The 22,339-nt window shown below is 42.4% G+C and overlaps 1 pseudogene; it reads right to left on the bottom strand.

The window, feature by feature from the left end:
* Positions 1-1,754: 1,754 nt before the first annotated feature.
* Positions 1,755-1,870, bottom strand: LOC136642850 (5S ribosomal RNA; annotated as a pseudogene).
* Between the last annotated feature and the right edge of the window lie 20,469 nt (positions 1,871-22,339).

Raw genomic sequence — 22,339 nt, 5'->3', positions numbered from 1 at the left:
TCACTATGGCTTAACAGGCCTAAGTTATCTCTCTGCAGCTTCACAACATCATTTCGTGGCTAACACAGACTTGATTTTTGTCTCCATCCAATACACCAAGGAGTTGCATACTAGTTCAGTGGATTTTCTGCACAATTACAGATTATTGCCATGGCAACCAACTGCATCACATGACAACTTTGTTACCTCTGAGACTTGAAACAGCCACTTAAAAGGAATACACATAATCTAGTAATGGGACTTTTTACTGTTGGCCTCACATTGTTTTAAAAGTCATCATTTGCTGTTCCATGGACATATTTTTCCTCATTGTGGCCTTTTATTTTTAAGCAATAATTTTTATATTTACAACAGCAACTTTAAAAAAAACAAAAAACTTTCTTTCCTCCTTCCACCTTATAGTAACATGTCAAGGACGAACTTGGTTAAATAAGTGCAAAAAGGGGAGACGTGTGGTTTAAAGAACTGAGAATCAGTAAAGTAAGTGGTGACAGAGGTAAAACATCTGTTTACCAACCACATTCTTCAGAGCTGCCATTTTGGTTGTCAAAGTAGTTATAAAAAGGGATTTTGAGACATTGCCTTGGGTTTATCCCGGGAATGGTAGAACCAAGAGCACAGATCCACAATGAAACAATCCAACTGCAAGATTCACAGGCATTCTTCTCACTGAGATGCAAAAGTACGTAACTTGGATTGAATTGTGCCCTAGTTAATTAAACAAAACTTCTTTGGACACAGCAAGTATTCTTCTCTTGAAGTAAACATGTCACATATAATTTTGAAAGTATTAAATTTATTAAGCACTCCATTTATTTTTTTTAATTAACACTCTTGTGGCACTAAAAACGTTAACAATTTATGGGCGGCTCCTGTCTACAAAAGCTACAAAGCCTCATGCCCCTATTTTGTCAGTCTCTAATCTGTCACAAGACTCATTGTTGCTTCTACAGCAAATGTCTCAACACAGCTATTGTTTTAGAAGCACTTCGTGTTTAGCTTTCCAAATGCTTTGTTCCCTCACATACTACCAGTCGATCCATGAGGCCAACTGAGGCATTTGCCCCAGGCAACAGATTTTTTTTTGTGGGGTGTGGGGAGGGAAGCCACCTAGTCTAGTCCAGCCATTCTCAACAGGAGCCATATACCACCCTGGGGAGCCTTGGCTCTTTTGAAAGGGGCCACAAGCTAAAAATTGTGAGAAGGGGATTTTATGTTTATTTGTTCATATTGTTTTACTGGGGGGAGGTATGCTCATCCTTCTATTCAGAAGTGAGAGTGAAGGGGAAGATAGACAAAGCATTGAAATATATCATTGTTTTTGACTTTTCATAAATAAAGCTTTCTTTTCATTGTGGTCTACGTTTATGTAAATGTACGTACAAGCTGAGATTGTGGCTCCACATTCTATTGGGTTCCAAAGTGACCTATAGTTTCTTACATAAATGTGTTCTAAAAATGAGTCTGTTGCTTTCCTAAGAAGGATGTTTTCAGTACAAGAAGGTAGGACTAGAAATAAAGGGGACAGTTGCAAACTTGGACCAATGACTGCTCGGTTTGTGCAGTGAAGTTAGGTTTGTTTGAGTAACTAAAGAGCAGTACTTTACAGGCAACGGCCTATCTGTCAATGAGATGAGAAGTAGAAACCCAAAAGCAAAACAACAGCCTTGTTTTATGCAAGAAAAAAGATACAAACCCTTAAGAGAAAAGAAACAAATGATTGGCAACCTTCAGTCTCGAAAGACTATGGTATAAGCCTACAGCACCCACTATTCCCAGGCGGTCTCCCATCCAAGTACTAACCAGGCCTGACCCTGCTTAGCTTCCGAGATCAGACGAGATCAGGCATGTGCAGGGTAAAACCTTAAGAGAAAAGATACGAACCGTTAACCCTTAACCTCTCCCGTTCTAAGATGGGTGCTCAAGACCTACCAGTTTTCCTGCAGTTTGAAGGGCACAGAGAAAATGCCTTAGGCACAAGGCAGAAAAAGTGGTCCCAGAGACTGCAGAACATATTTCTGGCTCTTAGTCCACTTATAATAGCAGGAAGGGAGCTTTGCTCTTGCATTAAAGTAGGAGAACTTTAGGGTATATGGTTTATGGTATGTATGATATACAATCCCAGATACGGGAATGAAGATGACTTCAGGTTAAAATAGCTCCCAGATTATTTTAAAACTAAAACAAATACAAGTTTCACAATGTGTGTTATGATTTATCCATCTTTCTCGATCCCCTTTCCATTTGACATTGAGAAGTTGTTATTGGCATTGACGGTACATGGCTGGGAGTCAGGGTTGACTTGCTCAGAATGGGAAGAAGACAGTAGCTTGGAACAGCTGTCTGTGCCAAGATAGGAACCAGCCCTAAAGGTGAAGAGTGTGAGTTAAGTGCCGCTGCAGTATGTGATTGAATTGGGCTGTATCCATTATTTAATGAATGGTGACCCTATTTTACAAATGCCTTGTCTCACATGGGGTATGATGGCAAGATGTGTGCCTAAAGACAGGGTTGTTGTTTTTTTTAATAATCATGGGGTATGATGGCAAGATGTGTGCCTAAAGACAGGGTTGTGTTTTTTTTAATAATCATGTATCTTTTTTTTTTTTTTAAAGAAAAAAATTTCCTGTAAGGAAGAATAATGCTTCCCTATCCAACCATTTTTCCCCTGATAACTTTTCATAGGAGATATAATGTAAATTTCTGAAATATCATCAATAATTTTTGAATTAAGAAAGAATATTCTCTTAGGAAAAAGGCATTCCAGCTTTTTATGGTGTTGTGTGTATATATAAATCATTCCCCTCTTCTGCTCTGGTATATTTTCGTTGTGTTAAAGAGCTGTTGATGCCTCAGGGAAAATTCAGATACAGATCATATCTAGAAACAATTCCCTTATTCTGAGTAATATCTTTATTGTGCTAATTGTACAGGTATTTGCATGGCTGCAGTTCTGATTATTCTCCTATCCACTCTAAGTAAAATGTGAGGAATTGTTTTGGGCAGTCTACTTGAGCCGCAATGGATTGACACCAGAGTGAAAAGGGAAGATTTTTTAAAAATCTATATTTTACATGAAATTAGGCTCTATAATGAGGAATAAAAGTGTATCTATTATAGCTCAGATTTGTTTCTTGAGGCATTTTCTAGTTGTGGGGGGGTTCAAACATGTTTTTTCCACTAGACATTAAAGGGAATTCTGCCTCCATCCAAGTTAGTTTTGTTGATTTAAAGATCTTCTTCTTTAAATGTTTCTGATAAAGAAATGCAATGAGAAATTCTCATTTCAGCAACATTTTCACATTTAAGTGTAGGCAGGTTTTCATTCCAAGCCCTCCAATGGCCTGTATTTAATTTTTCTTTACAGATTTTTCTTAAAGAATGAGAAACAAAATATCAAGCTGCATTGTATACTGTTTTTATTTCATCCACACGAGGCTGGCATGCAGTCTTTAGTAAAATGTGGTTTTGTAGCTTTCAACCCAAACCGTGAAGAGTTGCAGACATCATTGTGGATGCTCCCGGAAAATGTCAGCTCAGTGTCACCGCTGTTAAAAGAAGAAGCAAACAGATCATTAGGGCTGTGGCTGTGTTAATCCCAGAATATAAAAAAAAGACACGATTAATAATATGCAAAAGAGAATAACCTCTATAAATCCATGGTGCATATAAATCTGGAGTAATATATTTGGTTAGCACACCCAACTGATCGTACTGGTTGGGCATCCCTTATCCAAAGTGCTTGGGTCTTCTGGTGCAACTCAGTGGAGCAGTTGTACACAACATACACTGGAGGAAGTGGCAGGAGGGTGCAGTTCCCAGCATTTTGGCACTTTCAAGCAGCTGCTTCAGTCAACTCTATGATGGCGTCACCCCTGGATACAGAAATCATCAAGGATATTGTAATGGCAGTCAAGTGACTGACCATCATCTGTATTTGCTTACTTGCTGATGATCAGCTGACTTCTTCAATGGCCACTAATGTTTAGACTCTAGATAGAAGGTGTTTCTTAAATGACCCATCAAAGTTGCTGTCTAGGACCCACTAGTTACGGTGAAAACTGGATGCTCGACTAGATGGACCTTTGGTCCAAACCAGTTCTTTGAACATTCCCATTCCTTATGCAGTGTCATCAGCAGGAAGCAGTCTGATCTTTGCAGCTGCTTTGTAAAGAGGAGACATGGCAGGAGAGCGCTCCAAAGGATGTGGTTTCTCTGGGGAACTGATGCATTTCTTCTACTGCTTTACAAATTAACACTGTCTGGGTGAGTGCCTGTCTGCTCCTCCATGCTCAATGTGTGTATTTGTAAATAAACCAGTGTAACAAAAATGCTGTACGTCTCCAGTGTTCTCTGATCCAACAGGAAACTGAACCTTACAGTGTTGCCCTTGAACATGCTCAGTAGTGAGACATGTAGGGAGCATATAACCTTATGGAGCAGCACACAGTGAGAACAGCTTTAAGAAACCTTCCTCAGGGCAGAAAAGAGCAAAAAGGAGCATGGTTGAAGGATACAATGAAAATAAAGGGAGGTTCTTTCTTAATGCTCAAGCTTAGTATGAATCTATGACCCGGTAAAGAAAAAATATATATGTGCAAAAACTCTCCTCCTCCTCATCACTACTGCTACTAGTACTACAGCTGCTACAACTACTAGGAACATTGAACATTGTACAGTAATATCTCACTGGTCTTAAACTCTTGGGAAGAGTTCAAACTAGTGAGCATCCAAAAATCCCAGTCCAAACATCTGGTGGGCTGCGACACCACTGATGATGATGGTGATGATTTATGCAGCACTTCCTATGTGCTGATTTGTATGCAGTATGCAAGAAAATACTCCTATTTGACTGGGAGCCGATTCAATCACTGACTTTCCTGCACTCCCTTTCCAGTGACTTCATTACTGAGGTGTGATGTCAACTCATGGTGAGCAGATATACAATCTAAGTTCAGTGAAAGTGTTTTGAACGCACATTCCAAACCTGAAAAAGCAATGTGCTAGATTGCTGTAAATGTGTGTTGAGGTCACTTTTTAGAAGATATGTCTGATCTCACCCTCAGATTGCCTGGTTCACATCCACCTTTCTCTTATATCCTGACCATACGGCTGATCATTTGTAGTCCGTCTTTCACTATCCAGCTCACATGACTTCCCCTGAGTTGGGTGATGCAGTGTGAACAAATCCCAGTCCCTTCCTCTTTCTGTGACTATTCATTGCAGGGCAACAGCCTGTCTGATCATCAATATCCGAGTCAAAACAGAGCAGAAGAGGGCATGACATGCATTGTTAATTCTCTGCCATTTCATGCCTCTTTCTTCCCCCTCACTACATGCATTCATGACAGGGCTCTTCTTAGTGCAGAGGGGTTGGAATAGAAAATGGAAGAGTGGGTTTATCTTGGACAGTGTGTGTACATACAACACATCTTGCCTAAGGAAAAGACCAACTTTTAGTGGAAATTATTTTGCCTCTGCTGCAGAAGGAAACAGGAAGATCCTCCAGTGATTAAGTTCGGATGTCTTCCTAATTATTTCAGGATCCCATGTTTCCCAAACATCCTGTCACAAAATGTTAGTTAACGTTCTGGTCACATAAAGAGGTAAAGAGAGAAAATTCATTTAGCTCCTGAGCAAAGTAAAAAGGCACAAAGTCATATGACTGAAATGGGCTGATCATAAACAGGGCATTAGACAGAATTAACAGACTACACCCCCAAGCCATCAGAAATTCCCGGCTGAATAAAAGATGGATTTCAAAGACTCTGAGATACCTCAAGGCCAACATCTCGAAAGAAGACAGGGGCTGATTGGAGCTGAAGCATTTTCCTTCTCGATGCATTTGAGTGAGCATTTTAAATCTCCAAAGATTGAACTATAAAGAGAAATTAGTTTATTAATAATTCACAGGCCTCAAGAAGAAAAAAATGTCAAAAGCATATGCTCATGAACAAAGCTGATTTTATTTTGGTTTTTCCCGTTTGGAGTGAAGCAACACATAGGAAAGTGGAGAATGCCACGCTCAAAAATTGAATTCAGCATTGTTGTCTTTTCCCCTCTCTTTACCCATGTAAGCATTTATTCTGACTTCTTTGCAAGCACTGAAAGTTCTTCAAATCCCAAATGATTTATGTGAAACATTAAAAGCATGCTATCATCTTCAAGTCTTTAATAAGCTAGGACATTTTCATGGCATCGTTGTTATCCCACAGCTCTTAATTTTTAGTCTGGGAGTTAGACAATATTTCCACAGGCTGCACAAACAAGTTGTACCCCTGAATCGGCAAGATCTTTACGTATATGTCAAACTTTCAGTCTGTGAGGAATCTTAATGAAGCCAATGCTTTTTTTTTTTTTTTAAACTATCAGTTGTTATGAGGGGAAAGTCATAAAAGAAAACACATATCAGTGGATGTGATATTGTGCAAATCTACAAAGGAGGGTACAATTATGCTGAAAATGTTCCCGATCCACGTTGCCCACCATTATCCAAAGCCAGTTGAGAATAAGAACACAGTAAGAACATTAATGAAGAGTCAATTCTACATTATAATACCTGTTCCTCCCAGTAGGTCTTTTGAAGCACAGAAGAGGGGTCATTGAAAACTCAAGAGAACTATGACTCCATTCCCAGGCAACAATGGTGTGTGCTTGAGTTGTCTCAAACAGGAGAGCTTGGAACATGGTGACAACAGGGACAGGAGAAGGTGGAACAGGACTGTTATGCAGCAAGTTATGCGGGATCGAAATCCTGCATAACCCATTGGTCCAGTCTTACGGCCTGCCAATTGGGTGGTGGATCGAAATTCTTCCGTCCGATTAGCCCTCAAGTATTTCAACAGCACCAATCATGGGGCATCTAGGTGGAGCTAAGGGGTATAAAGCCAGGGGTGTTTGCCTTACCAGATTCTGTTCTGAAGATGAAATAAATGTGTTGAGCTGTTATCTCTGTGCCTTCCTTTATTTGTATGGACCCGCTATTTAACAAGGACAGAGATAGGGATGGGCAAAGAGCAGATTGGGTCTGGGAAGCGGGCAGGTTTGATGGTAGCTGCTGAATCCTAGCCCCTTTCCCAGACCAGTCTCATGGCTCAGGTTTACACTGACCTGTGCCAGCAAATTTGCAGGTCCTAGTAGTTCCCTCTGCACTGCAGAGTTTTTCCACTAGATATGGGAACAAATGTTCATTTATCCAGAGGAGACCTCTGCAACTGCCCCTCCCCCACAGAATACAGCAGTAGCCATTTAGGGCTTGCTGTGTCCACAGAGGGGAAGAATAAGATTGGGCTGTAAGTAATATAAATAAACCTTAAAGGCAGGACTAAACACTATGAGCAAGAAATGGGGCTACTGTTGAGAATGGATGTCCTGTCTTGTTTTCCTCCTCTCTCCCATAATGTCTATGGATTATTATTATTATTATTATTATTATTATTATTATTATTATTATTATTATTATTATTATTATTAATAATAATAATAATAATAATACCGCTTTTCAATGGAAAGTTATAAAAATATAACCTATTAATAATAATAATAATAATAATAATAATAATACCGCTTTTCAATGGAAAGTTATAAAAATATAACCTAATAATAATAATAATAATAATAATAATAATAATAATAATAATAATACCGCTTTTCAATGGAAAGTTATAAAAATATACCGCTTTTCAATGGAAAGTTCACAAAGCGGTTTACAGAGAAAATCAAACAAACAACGAATGGCTCCCTGTTCCAAAAGGGCTCACAATCTAAAAGGATGCAAAAGAACACCAGCAGATAGCCACTAGAAAAGACAGTGCTGGGGTGATCCAAGTGGCTCCTGGCTGGGTGAGACCCTCTCATCTTCCCCCAGTTGTGTACACTGGTTCTCAACCTGTTCTCAACAGGTCAGCAGCAGCAGCATCATTCTCCTGGCAGCTGTTGACTCCCTGTCCCCCTTTCCTCACACACAATGCATCTTAAGGCTAGAAAACAGTTGCTAAGGCTGTCGGCCAGCCCCACCGAGAATTTAAAAAACCTGCATTCCTGCCACAGTAAAGAGCGGTCAGTTTGCTGAAGGTGGCCTGAAACCTGGAGTAGGCCTCGCTAGTGGCCCTGACCTTGCAAGATGCTGACAGGCAAAAGTCTTTTTGAGGCATGCTACCTGAGATCCTTTCAGCTGGTGATGTTGGGGATCGAACCCAAGACCTTTTCGTATGCCTGAGCTATGGTCTCACCCCAGTGAAGTTATCACACTGCATGTCCCTAGAAGCAGCAGCCAGTGAGGAGAATCAGGTTCAGGGACATTGCAATGTGATAACTTCAGGAGACTATCACACACTGCAAATTCCTGATTGTCATGACAGAGAGAAGGAAACATGCCTGGGGTTGCTCTTTTGGGTTGCAGCTTCTGGTCTAACATCTAGGAATAAACCCTTTTTAGGAGAGGCCCACATTTCCCCTGGTTTGTTTCAGCATACCTTATCCCTGCTATTCCTGAACATTAAAGACAAGGTGCTTAAAAAAGGACCGCTTAGTTTCTAACTTACATTTGTTTCTCACTTACTGTGCTTCCTTAGAAAGGAACTTGCGTCTTACTGCTTACTACTGTGGGAAGGAATCTGATGAGAAAGAAAGAAGGGCTCCTCCCAGCAATCAGGCTTTGATTATGAGGATGCAACAAAGAAGCATTTTTAATGTGAAGGGTCTCTCCAATCGTCCAGACCCTGTGTCGTGTCCAGAACCCTGACACAGCTGTGATTCCCATGGGAATCTCAACTGACTCACACCACAGGCCACTCCTAAGGTTAATCCCACTGGATAATATTTGGCCAGCAAAGCTTTGCTCTGTGAACATAATATTAAGTGCATGCATTTTTTTTTCCAAAGAACAGCAACAGAACTGTTCCATAACGTGTGAGGTGGAGAAACATTATGAAGACATCTAACAAGCACACTAAGACTGAGTTTTCATTTTAGAACTTTTGGCTATGATCGAAATGGACTGCAATAATCTGAATTTAATATACTACAGGTTGAGACTAATTATTCGCATGGGTTCCCTTCCAAGCACTCAGTGGATAAAAAAAAACAACGAACTATAGCAAATCAATTTAAAAAACAAAGTTTCTTGCTCCAGTGATTGAAAAACAGCCTTGCTGTTTTGACCTTTTGACTCCAAGATAAGAGTCATTAAGAAGACAGTCCATCAGCACTTCACTCAGCCCCTCCCTTTACCAATGCAAAATGATCACCTTTCTTTCATGTGCTGGGGAAGGGAGGGGTCCGAAGGAGAGAGAAGGATTGATGGACTGTTAGCCTGCTGCCCTCTCTCTCTCTCTCTCTCTCTCTCTCTCTCTCTCTCTCTCTCTCTCTCTCTCTCTCATTAAGGAGGCTGTTGTTAAAGTACTGTTCAGTTTTTAAAACTGATTTTATAGGGATGCATTTTTTCCCCTTCTCCAGGGATCAGCACATTCTTTCTCATTCGCAGGGACCATTCGTGTTGAGTCAAATCCGTGCATAAAAAATCTGTGTATAAATAGGCTGGACCTGTATATAGATTCTGTACAGGACATAAACAATACAAACAGGGCTATATAAAACAAATAGTTAGATGTTTACTGAACCCAAGAGAGAAGCCTACTGAACTCAAAAGTGGTACCTACCAACACTTACTTTTGTGTGGTGCAAAAAACTCCCAACACATGAGGAATGCATTTGCACAGACTGCAAAACCACTGAGGCTGCAATCCTAACTACACTTTCCTGAGAGTAAGCCCCATTGAACAAAATAGGACTCACTTCTGAGTAGACTTGGTTAGGGTTGTGCCCTGAATGTCTAATAGCAAGGGCTGGTTGAAAAACAAAACAGTTATTTAAATTTGAAGAAAAATAATGACATCCGTCATATGGATAATAAACCATCCCGCTATATAAACCAGAATGGTATCCTTGACCTTCAGATGTCCTTTTCAAAAGGCCCATCATTCATTCTACAGGAGCAACTATTTGTCTGCTTCTAATTCCATTACTAGAGATAGACTTCACATATTGGCCATTAAGTTAAACAGCTGTTCATTAAGCTGCTGGAACAGAGTAGCAACCCAATCTTGCTGGCATTGGAGAGAGGCTTCTAGTCCTGCAAAATGAAGGCTGTGTACTGGGTCCACACTTCTCCACAGGGATTTGCACCAGCATAAATAGATGCTCCGGAAGGTGCTCTTAGGATTCCCAAGATAGGACACTAGTGCAGCCTTCTCCATTCTAGGTACAATCCTTTCCACTGTTTGAGTCTCTCCTGTCCACTGCCTAGGAAGCCTGACATTTGTACCAGACTGCTTGTCATGCAGGGCTCAAGTTGAACTGGAGCTCAGCTTAGTGCTGAAACGTGAAGTCAGAACAGAGTGCTCTTAAGCATATGCAGAGTGCCTTTCTTAACACTCACTGCTGGAGAATCACAACCAGCTCTTAAGCATTTGGGATTGGGGGAAGGGTTAGGGTTAGTCACCCTGAGCAAAATAGATGACCTCCAGGCAGAGCTGAGCTTTGCCTCTCTCATTTTTGATATTAAGCGTTTCTATATGTGCAGCATGTTGAAGGATAGGATGGTTGATACTGTTGGGGGTTATTCTTACTCATTCATTTTTCTAATTCAGGAATTAGCAGATCAGAATGCCTGCTTTTTTCTTTTTCTTTTTCTTTTTTGGTGCTTACAAAAGTGTAACAATATTTTCATTTATTCCCCTTTGTAGTTTTGCAAATACTTCTACACCACTTTCAGGATAACTGTTGCAAACCTACTAAACTATTGCTTCGTATTGCAGACTTACTACAAATAATATATTATATTGGCAACCTTCAGTCTCGAAAGACTCTGGTATCGCGCTCTGAAAGGTGGTTCTGGTACAGCGTCTAGTGTGGCTGAAAAGGCCAATCTGGGAGTGACAATCCCTTCCACACCTGGAGCAAGTGCAGTCTGTCCCTGGTCTGTCTCCCTGGCTATGGGCCTTCCTTCTTTGCCTCTTAGCCTCGGACTGTTGGCCAAGTGTCTCTTCAAACTGGGAAAGGCCATGCTGCACAGCCTGCCTCCAAGCGGGCCGCTCAGAGGCCAGGGTTTCCCACTTGTTGAGGTCCACTCCTAAGGCCTTCAGATCCCTCTTGCAGATGTCCTTGTATCGCAGCTGTGGTCTACCTGTAGGGCGCTTTCCTTGCACGAGTTCTCCATAGAGGAGATCCTTTGGGATCCGGCCATCATCCATTCTCACAACATGACCGAGCCAACGCAGGCGTCTCTGTTGTAACACAATATTAATATGTAGTGTGTTTATAACTTTGACACTGAATATTTTTAGAGTTGCTGGAAAATAGGCAACCCCTCTATTAAACAATTTCTGCCCAACATTGCATATATGCAACAGGGATCAAATGTGTGGGTTGAGCAGAAATGGGTTTTTAAAGGAAAATGTATGATGTTCTTTCACTTTCCTGCAACCAATCAAATTATTTGCTACCAGGGAGCAGTTGCCCATAGTTTGTCAGTAGTAACTGTCCAGCATGTGTAGCAAATCAGTTCTAAACAAAGTTCAAAAAGGGGTGTAGGGGTGGGGGTGTTTTCCTTGAAGATGACAAATGGCTAGTATTAGTGTTGGAGGTAAAGGAAGGCTGGTATAGAAACTATACCTGTTCTTTGAAGCCCCAATTAAGACAACCAATGATTAGTTATAACAAATTAGCATTCAGCAGCCTAGGCCATAGAACTAACATAAAGGGATTGGAATTGTAAACCAGTAGAAATGGCTTCAGGGTTCTTCTTTGTGGACCAGTTATGGCAGGGCTTTTCAAACTGGGGCGTTGCAATACCCCAGCCAGAGAGCCCTGGCCGTTTTCCCCTTAAGGGAAAGGGGGTGAGGCAGCAGGAGGGCTGCAGGGACTGGCAATTACTCACCAGTCCCTGCAGCAGCCTTCCTGGGGTGTGGGGAGCCCTGTGCGAGTGTCTGCAGGGCTTCCCGCAGCTTAAAAAGTGAAAGTGCAGTGATTGCGCTCCACCTCTGCAAAACCAGAAGTGGAGCGCGATCGCTGCACTTTTGCTTTTTAAGCTGTGGGGAGCTCTGCAGATACTCTGGCAGGGCTCCCCGCACCCCCGACAGGCTGCTGCAGGGATTGCTAAATAAATGCCAGTCCCTGCAGTCCCCTTAGCGATGCGATCCTGGGGATCCTGGGAATCGTGTTGCTGCCTTCCCCCCGCCCCAGCTGCCTCCCCCCCTTCCCTGCAAGGACTTACTGTGGTCCTCACTCCCTGGGAGTCTGAGAACCACAGAGTTATAGACTCCAAATCATCCACACAGAGTGTTCCCATAGATCAGCAATTTTCAACATTCTTCTTCTCATGGTACATTGACCTCTGTGGTCTTAGCCTCTTGTGATGTCACTTCCAGGAGACTCTTCCAGGTTCTGCAGCTGTGTTTCTAAGGCAACTGTTCTCAGCAGCAAAAAGTGTACAATAGATCTTATCCTGATTTTCCAACCAGCTCTGCCTCCTCTCTCTCCTCAGACTTATGCCACCGTAATAGCATGCACTCTGTCAATGCAGCTGCATGCTAAGGAATGGCAGGAAATTGGGCTGAAAATCTCCCCCTTTCGTTCCAAGACCTCAGATGATTCTGCCCCTGAAACGACGCTAGCTCCTTCTCTAAAAAGTGATTTAAATGGTGCTTATCAAACTCTTTAGGGAGCCATGGTTATCAGTTTACAGAATGTTTTAATTATAAAACACAAATTACAAGGCTGTATCCTTCCCTTAATACACACAGCCATGATGTTAAAAATGCAGGTTACCTAGAAAGCTTGCATTTGCATCACTAATTGGCTTATGTGTTAGCCATGAAGTCCTGTTGAAGGCAAGCACAAGCCCAGTGTAAAGTAAATAACTTAAAGTACAGTGAACAATGTTTTACTACAGATAGTTCATTGTAAAGTTGTAAAGTGAACCCATTGTAAAGTGTAGTTCAACCATTAAGAAGTTATACATTTGTTTTTTTTTATAGGAACTCCCACCAAGTTCTAGATGTACATTCATTGATTAAGGGCGCAATGCTAGCTCACTCTTGGGCCGGAGCAAGTTCCTTGCGGAGGTGTGCTGGGCTATGGAGGCTGCATCCAGCCTGAGGAGCCTTGTGTCAGCCAAGCTCGGTTGACACAAGTCTCTGGAGTGGGTGAGGGAGAAGGCATTCCGAGGTGGGGGGAGGGCAGGCCGAGGGCGGTCCCGGGGTGGGCAGGTGGGGAGCAGGAGGTGGGGCTGGGACCCAGCGGTTATTCCAGATCCCAACCCCATTCCTCAAGCAGTGCAGAGTGGCTTCAAGCTGGGGCCCCTTCCTTATGAGGAAAGGTTACGGCGTTTGGGCCTCTTCAGCCTAGAAAAGAGACGCCTGAGGGGGGACATGATTGAGACATACAAAATTATGCAGGGGATGGACAGAGTGAAGAGGGAGATGCTCTTTACACTCTCACATAACACCAGAACCAGGGGACATCCACTAAAATTGAGTGTTGGGAGAGTTAGAACAGACAAAAGAAATATTTCTTTACTCAGCGTGTGGTTGGTCTGTGGAACTCCTTGCCACAGGATGTGGTGATGGCGTCTGGCCTGGGCGCCTTTAAAAGGGGATTGGACAAGTTTCTGGAGGAAAAATCCATTACGGGTTACAAGCCATGATGTGTGTGTACAACCTCCTGATTTTAGAAATGGGCTATGTCAGAATGCCAGATGCAAGGGAGGGCACCAGGATGCAGGTCTCTTGTTATCTGGTGTGCTCCCTGCGGCATTTGATGGGCCGCCGTGAGATACAGGAAGCTGGACTAGATGGGCCTATGGTTTGATCCAGTGGGGCTGTTCTTATGTTCTTAAGCTACTCCGCACTCCTCGGACTAGTGCCACCTCCTGAGGATTTGGGGTGGATTAAAATCCTGTGCAGTGCATTCCGATCTTGCGCTGGAACAGGCAAGCCTCCTGAGGTGGTGCAAGTTTGAGGAGACCCATAGCAGTTGCAGTGGCTTATCCAGAGGAAGAGTTTCCCTTTACTTCTGGCTGGGCCACTTTGGCACCTTATCTCATGCTGGATACAGCGCAAGCCTCCTGGCTTGTCTGTTCCAGTGCAAGATAGGATTGTGCTGCACAGGATTTAATTCCGCCCCTCTAAAACTTCAGGATAATGGATGATTTCAAACTGTGTTTCTTAATGCTCACTACTGGAGAATCACAACCAGCCCAGGCAGCCCAATCCTAACCAGGACAATCATGCAACTGGGATTGAACAGATTGGAGCATTCCTGGAGGTAAGGTGGCATTTGCCTGGGGAAAGCCCCAGCCTGTGCAATGAATCTAGTTGGACCTGCCTTCGCTGGCACAGGTCCAAGTGGAGCCATATCAGGATTCCAAGCCTAGGGAGGGGGATAGGGTATGGTGTGCATGGTTGCTGCTGATCCCAGCCCCTCCTGGGACCCAATATGCCCACCCCACCCTCCTCCACCTTGTTACACTCCTCCTGCCCTTACCTGCTCTGGTGCACATTCCTGTTTGCAGTGGTGCTGGTGGGAAGGCCCAGGCCTTCCCACAGGTGCCCGTATCTTTCATGCTGTTGCAGCATGCTTGGCAGAATATTTGCGACAGTGTGTGCCTGCAGAGTGTCCTTCCACCCCAACAGTCTGAGGCTAAACAGTCTGAGGCTAAAAGGCAAAGAAGGAAGGCCCATAGCCAGGGAGACAGACCAGGGACAGACTGCACTTGCTCCCAGTGTGGAAGGGATTGTCACTCCCGAAATCCTTCCACCCCTTTATTGTTATCAATAAATGGTGCATATTTTGTGGTCTTCCTTGGCTTCTCTAAATCAAAAAATACCTTGAGATTTGTGTGAGTGGATAGGAGGAACACTCGACCACTCTTTCTGGTGCACCCGTGCTGGAATCCCTAGCATGTATGCACTGCTGAAACAGAAACGCCTGCGTTGGCTCGGTCATGTCATGAGAATGGATGATGGCCGGATCCCAAAGGATCTCCTCTATGGAGAACTCGTGCAAGGAAAGCGCCCTACAGGTAGACCACAGCTGCGATACAAGGACATCTGCAAGAGGGATCTGAAGGCCTTAGGACTGGACCTCAACAAGCGGGAAACCCTGGCCTCTGAGCGGCCTGCTTGGAGGCAGTCTGTGCAGCATGGCCTTTCCCAGTTTGAAGAGACACTTTGCCAGCAATCTGAGGCAAAGAAGGAAGGCCCATAGCCAGGGAGACAGACCAGGGACAGACTGCACTTGCTCCCAGTGTGGAAGGGATTGTCACTCCCAAATTGGCCTTTTCAGCCACACTAGATGCTGTGCCAGAACCACCTTTCAGAGCGCGATACCATAGTCTTTTGAGACTGAAGGTTGCCAACAACCCTTTCTGTGGCACACATCTGCCACACTGGCTTAGAGTAATCTTTGCTCTAGTAATGCCCAAGACATGTGCAGACAGCAGAAACAATGAATAAAATACGCTCCCATTGATACCAACCATAAGCTCAAGCTCTAATTCTTATATTCAGTTTTCTTTTCCAATATTCCATACCTTACAGCTTCTCTTCCAAGATTGTTTTCTACCTGGTTGTGTTTTGGAGCTTAGCAGATTCACATTTTTCAACTTCCTTCTTTCACAATCTAATCTTATGGAAATTTCCCTGAAACACCTAAACACAGATCTCTATTCAGAAATCTGCTCATCAAAGCCTTGAAACTAACTGGGCTACTTTACCCCATTTGTTTTACCTCCTGCTGGTTAAGTCATTGAATCCTTCAGGCTCTGCTTGCTGTAATGTGCTCCTATCTTTTAGTTGTCCCTATAGGAAGAAACCCTTTCAAACTGATCTATTTACATGGCAATACCATTTCGTGTACTGGAGAAATAATTTCTAGTGAGGCTGCAGCTAATATCTGTGTGTGTTTAAAAAGCAAACAAACTCTCCAACAGCTTCCCTATGCGAGAAGTGAGCACCAAAGCAAAGAAATGCTTCCAGCTGAGTCTTGGCTTCAGGGATGGCAGTTGCTTCTTGCAGCCTCACCAGGGCTTTTGCTCAGCAGCACATGGGTACAACTGCAGTTCCTGAAAGTCTCCCTGAAGCTGAGAAACTGGGAAATCTACACCACCAGCCAGTTGAGTGTCAGCTTTGGGGAAAGCAACAGGGAATGCAGTGATGGGGCCACTTGGTAGAGTGTTGATGTGAGAGTGTGATGGGAATCTGAACTGTGGCAATTTTACCTCTTGGCCTTCAGAGAACCAAGCAGTGCTGTTTGGTTGCACAACCTGAATTTCTAAGGTTCTTAAAAGGGGCGGATGGACAGAAAGCTATTAAAGATGAAGAGGCAAGCCCTAAATATGCTTACTAGGAAGTGAATCCTATCGTTCTCAGATGGACTTTTGGAGCAAACATGCTTAGGATTGCATGTTGGGTGTAGAGAAAGGGCTTGGAGCTTTTGAGGTATTGGAAGCAGTTTATAAATCACTAGTATGACAGCCATGCTTCGCTATGGTATTTAACTTCTTTAAATCCATTTTGATTCCAATAAACTTTCCTTTGATTGCAGTGAACAATTTAAATGTAGTACGAGCACCCCATGTGCGGCAACACCCTGTAATTATTAAAAGTCATAGTTACATCAAATGGCATGACCAACACTACATTCATATTCAATTCCCTTTAATTTGAACCCTCACATTATAGTTCTTAGACTTCAAGAAGACAAATATTTTGAAATATTTGTTTATTTGGGTTTATATGATAAAATATTTGTTTATATGAAATATTTCATTATTTGGGTTTTATCTTAGTTTTACCCCTTAGGCGATTAATCTTCAAACAGCTTTAGAAGTGAGCACTTAAGACCCTAGAGTAACTTCCTTGCAAAATTTCAGCTTCCTAGGGCAAAGGGTTCTGGTCCAGAGACACAGTGATAAGTCAGCCAGTGCGTGGTATTTCATGTATGTATGTATGTATGCATGTATGTGTATACACACACACACACACACACACACACACACACACACACGGTGGATTCAGATTTTTTTAGACAACAACAACACATTCATGTTCATTTTGGAATTCCTTTTAATTTGATACCTCACATGAAATTTTTAGACATTTATACATAGAAGTTGAAATTTTAGGTGTTTGTTATTTTAAAAAATCAAATTATAATACTTCTGGGTATATAGCATCCTTTGTTTTATAAATTGTTATTTTTGTTTTTTGAATTGGTTTTTGATATAATAGCATATTATAATAGCATATAAAGGTGTTTGCAAAAGTAAATGAAAACTAATAATGAAAAGGTATATATAGTTTGAATGAAGCAAAGTGTGTTGATGAAGAAAAACAATGAAGTAAAATTCAAAATATAACATTTGATGAAAAAATAAAAAAGGGAAGATTATAGTGAAAAAATAATGCAAAAAAATACCGACAACCTTTTGTTCTCTACTTATTTGTAGACCACATTGGTGGTTCTCCCTTCACTTGCTAGAATCACCAGGCTGCTGGGTGAGCTCACTCTGGAGTAGGCCATGTGAGAAGCAGCTCTTCCTCAAGTCAATCTCTATCACCTTCAGCGAATGCCCCTGGAATTGTTGATGTTCATAGCAAAACAGACCTTGAGGGGGAACTGCAGCCTCTTGAAGGGCTACGCTGATGGTAGGAGTGGTATGGATGTCTGCCAACGTGCATAAACCACCATAAGTAAAGGGCCAGGACATGTGAACGAGGTACTCAATGGAGCTGGTGTAGTTGTCCCCCTCGCTGTCATGGGACATGATGGAGAACTCCTCCCAGTTGTCCACCACATGCCTCATGATTAGCTCACTCATCTTCCTAGCCATTAACTGACATACATGAGATAGGAGAGGGACCGGAAGAGGCAGGCCCCATCTCCTGTGATGGGGACCACTGGTGTAGCTAGAGGGGGTGCAGCGCACTAAGTTTTGCAGGGAGCCTCCTTGCAGTGTGCAAGCTGCTCCTCCCCCTCCCTTTGGGAGCTATTTGCCTCCGTTTCCCCCTCCCGCCCACATGGCTCCAAAGGAGAGGGAGGAGCCGCTTGCATGCTGCAGGGAGGCTCCCTTCAAAACTTAGTGCGCCGCCCCCCTCTAGCTACACCAGTGATGGGGACAATAGTGTGAAGCACAATCCCCCTATTTACATTTAAAACTCAGTTGCCATACTGACTTAAAAAGGCTTAAGTTGTCTATAAGCCACATACTTCCCTCATGCAGTAGTACAGGAAAAAGGACTTGCCTGGCCTAAGTTGGCACGTAGGCAATAGGCAGTAGCACAGGGAAAAAGGCCAGCCAAGCCAAAGTAATACGAAAGGTTCTATAATTCCCTCCCCCAATCAAGATTTGCCCTTTTAGGGGCTGATCAGGGCAAAATCCTGAATTGCTTTTAAGTATTTGTATGGGTAACCTGTGCAAGCAAAAACCAAGTCTATATCTCATCGGGCAAAAGAGATCTTGAGGAATCTGTGAAAATACATTTTACCCCTTTTTACCCCCTTAGGGGTTGAATTTCTAAAAATCCCTTTTTAGTGGGTGTTTACGTCATGGAAGGAATATACTCCCTGAATTTCATGTCTGTCTGTCTATCTGTCTGTCTAGATTGTAGTATGAATACATTTCAGAAATTAAGGGCACAAGCTTATGCAGGTGTACTCAGGAGTACTATATTGAGTTCAATGGGACTTACTCCCAGGAAAATGTGGTTAGGATTACAGCCTAAGAGCTAGAAACTTGGTTTTCAAATCAAGGCCGATGGGTGTGCCGTAATGAAATCTACTTTTGTAACGCATTATGGATAGCACTGCCAAACCCTGTTTGACCTGGGCGCGGATCTTTTCTTTCATTAAATCATCATTTACTCTTTCTGTGTTAATCCAGCCAAATCACTAGCATACTAACTAAGCCCAAAACAAACAGGGAGCAAAGATGTTAGTTTTCCTTGTCTTGCCATGGGAGATTGTTTGAAACGTTGCTTCCAAATCTTTTCAGGCAGGACATTCTTCAGCTGTGCTCTTGGCATTCGCCTTTTGTTGGCACGTCATATTATGAGGTATAGTCAATGTTGCACATAAGGGAATGTACATGTGCGACTCCCATTAGTTCTGACATGCTTCTGAGTTAGCAAATGTTTATGAGACTCTGATTCAATGTTCCTTGAGCAGAGTGGGCAGGCAGGACAGAACAGAATCTATCCAACATAAGTCACTCAACATGAGCTTATAGCTCTGTAGCACAATTCAGCAGCATGTGTATAATCTAATTAATTTGCCCCTCTTATGTTGATAACTTGGGGTCCAAGTTTTTCCTTTAGAAGCAAAAGTATGTAAACACACCATGAATACTTCTGAATTGAAAATATCTGTAATTGGCTTGTTTGTGTAAAACTAATGTTCAGAATATAGTGTGGGAAGGAATTTCTGAACACAGCTCCCAGAGAAGGGAGACACCAGGTAATTTTAGGAAAACTGGAATCAACCAGAGTTGCTCTCTGCCCAGTTTTGAATAGGTCCAAATTCTTGGAGATGTGTGCAACCCCGTTTCGAAGTCAGTCAGTTTACCTGATAAGTGCGCACAGATTTTCTGACCAACACTAGAGAGATTGTAGGCATTCTGGAATTTTGTTCCCTACATTTTGGAATTGTTTGCTAGTTCTAACATGTTATTTAAAATGCAGTAGAAATAATAATTAAAATAATAGGATATTCTATCACAGTGTGTCCAGAGTATTAAGGATAATGGGTGGTGTTCACTCTTTTCACAAGGAATTCAGCTGATATTTACGGCTCAATCCTATGGGCTTTATGTAGCAGCAGACTGAGCATTCCTACACCAGTGGAAACATCATGCAGCTGTCATGCACAATGCAGCCCCTGGCAGAAAGGGCCAGTGGCATCATGTGCATGCCAGTCTCAGCTGGATGGCCTGTCAGTGCTGGGAATTTGTTTTCAGGGGTGGGCCATGAGCAAGAAGGGTAAGTAACAGGGTATCTCAGGTGAGAAACTAGGGGTGTGTCAAGGAAGGGAGGGGGAGGATCCAGTGGCACTTATGCACAAATGATTCTATTCCCCAGAATGCCTCCATGAAATGTCCCCTACTCTCCTTGGACTTATGCCACCTCCATAACTGGCATGGGTCTGAGGAGATGTATAGGCAGCCAGAAGATTTAAGCAAAGGTAAGTAAAAATGGGTGTTGTTTGTTTGTTTGTTTTTTTGCCTTCTGGTCATCCCTATCATAGCATGCAGTGTAGTTTCTGCCAGCAATTCTGCACGCTATGGTGAGGTGGGAGATAGGATTGGGCTGTGAGCAATCATAATGAAGTATATTATTACAACAACAACAACAGAATTGGACCATTGCAAAGACTTTAATATGGAAGTTAAGTAACGTGTAGAACTTTGCTTGTTAAATGGGGCTTCCCTGCTCCCTCTTCCCCATGGTAGCTCCTTGCTCTCCCTCTTAAAAAAAAAAATCACTTTTGAGAGTCAGGGGACTTCTAGAATGGTATGAGATGGGCTGCAGAATCTCCAGCAGGAGAGGGGAATTGATGGGAAATGAGAAAATTGCTTTGCTTACAGAAGTGCTTTTCCACTTACACTAGAGCAGGTTTGGACTCAAGCCTTTGTTTATTGAAGAATGGTTAAGAACAACTTGGGATGTTATGAGTTTGATTAAACTAACCCATTGTCAGGGAAAAAAGGAGAAAAAGAGTTTTTTTGACTGAAAACTGGAATCCATTTGCTTCATTTTGGAGAAGACGATATAATGCACCTTTTGATCCACAATATAGTATATTTCACATTCTCAAACATTATCAGTTATTTCAGGGCTAACATAAGCTAGTTGTCACAAGTGTATTAGTGTAACAATGCTCCTCTTTCAGTTCTGTGTGAGGAATTTGTGTATTATAAATTTGAATAATAGAAACATTGGAAACAAAAAGTATGTGCACATATTTAAATAAATTAGCATACACAAACAAAACGGCCATTTTTTTTTCCACCTTCTGAGAAATGTTGCAACCCTAGAGCCATGAGACAAAGGCAATTTGAAAGTATTTTCCCCCGCTTCTGTCTGTGGACAGGTTTATTCACAGTAAAATTCTTCAGCATAAATATAAACTAGACTGAATACTTCCCACTAGTTCTCTTTTGATGGTGCTTTCATAGAAACAGGCATTGCAGCATGCATTTACCTCTCCATAGCAAACCTTGGTCACATATTTATGTATCAAGTATTCAATTACTGCTGAGAATGGTAGAAGCGTGTGGTCAATCAAATCAGTGCTGCAGCGGCAAGACTGGAGATCATTCAGCTGTTAAGGGTGCAATTGTCTTTTGAATCACAAGTTCGCAAGTTTAAGAAAAGAGGAAGCTCAGCGGCTGATACTAGATACCAATGTTTGAGTGGCAAGAGCTAACCTGTATGACTTCAGCATGGATGCTTCCTGGGCTAATCAACACTAAGTTTTGTTTTTTTAAATTGGTACAAGGGGTCAGTTCAGCCTCAGATTATGGGCGCATTTGGGAAGTTTTGGTGTGTGTGTGTGTGTGTGTGTGTGTGTGTGTGTGTGTGTGTGTGTGTGTGTGTGTGTGTGTGTGTGAGAGAGAGAGAGAGAGAGAGAGAGAGAAATTTTGTGCCATCTCTTCCAAACGCAGTTCCCCCCATCTGTGATGCTAAAAATACAGTGGGGCAATTCGTACTCAGGCAAACAGATTGCAAACAGATTCATAAGCAACCTGCATCCCAAACATGCCTGCTGTCCTAGTGATCAAACTCTAAGAATTGTCAGTTTCAGATCTGCTTTTCTGATCAAGGCAACATTGCCCGTATTTTAAACAAAGTGCCTGGTGTAAGGATTTAATTTGGAGTTATTGATTGCATGTTCTGTGCCATTTTGTTATTAAAGCCATATTCGTGGAGGTTTTGCAGCTGTATCAGGACAATATTCCATGCAGAGCGGGAACTGCCAACAGGATGCTATTAGTGATTCTGACATCATATGTTGGATCAAGTATATTCATGCATTCCATATACTTCATTTTAAAATAAATTGGACAGTTCTAGCAGAATGAAGTTGGACAGTGAATTTGCTCACACGCCTAGATAATCGTGAATGTTAAGAAAGTTGGCCCGTCATGAACTTCCTTGTTTGGCCCGGGAAGAAATCAAGTAAGTTGCCCGAGTTTTTACAGAGAAGCCGTGATAGCCCCAAGGGTAGCATTTAAAGTGATTCCCACCATCATCCGTAAAGCTCAGTACAATGATGACATGGT

Source organism: Tiliqua scincoides, chromosome 2 (assembly GCF_035046505.1).
Source record: "Tiliqua scincoides isolate rTilSci1 chromosome 2, rTilSci1.hap2, whole genome shotgun sequence".
Taxonomy (NCBI): Eukaryota; Metazoa; Chordata; class Lepidosauria; order Squamata; family Scincidae; genus Tiliqua; species Tiliqua scincoides.
The sequence above is the reverse complement of the archived record's forward strand: the minus strand, read 5'-3'. Positions and strand labels throughout refer to the sequence as shown.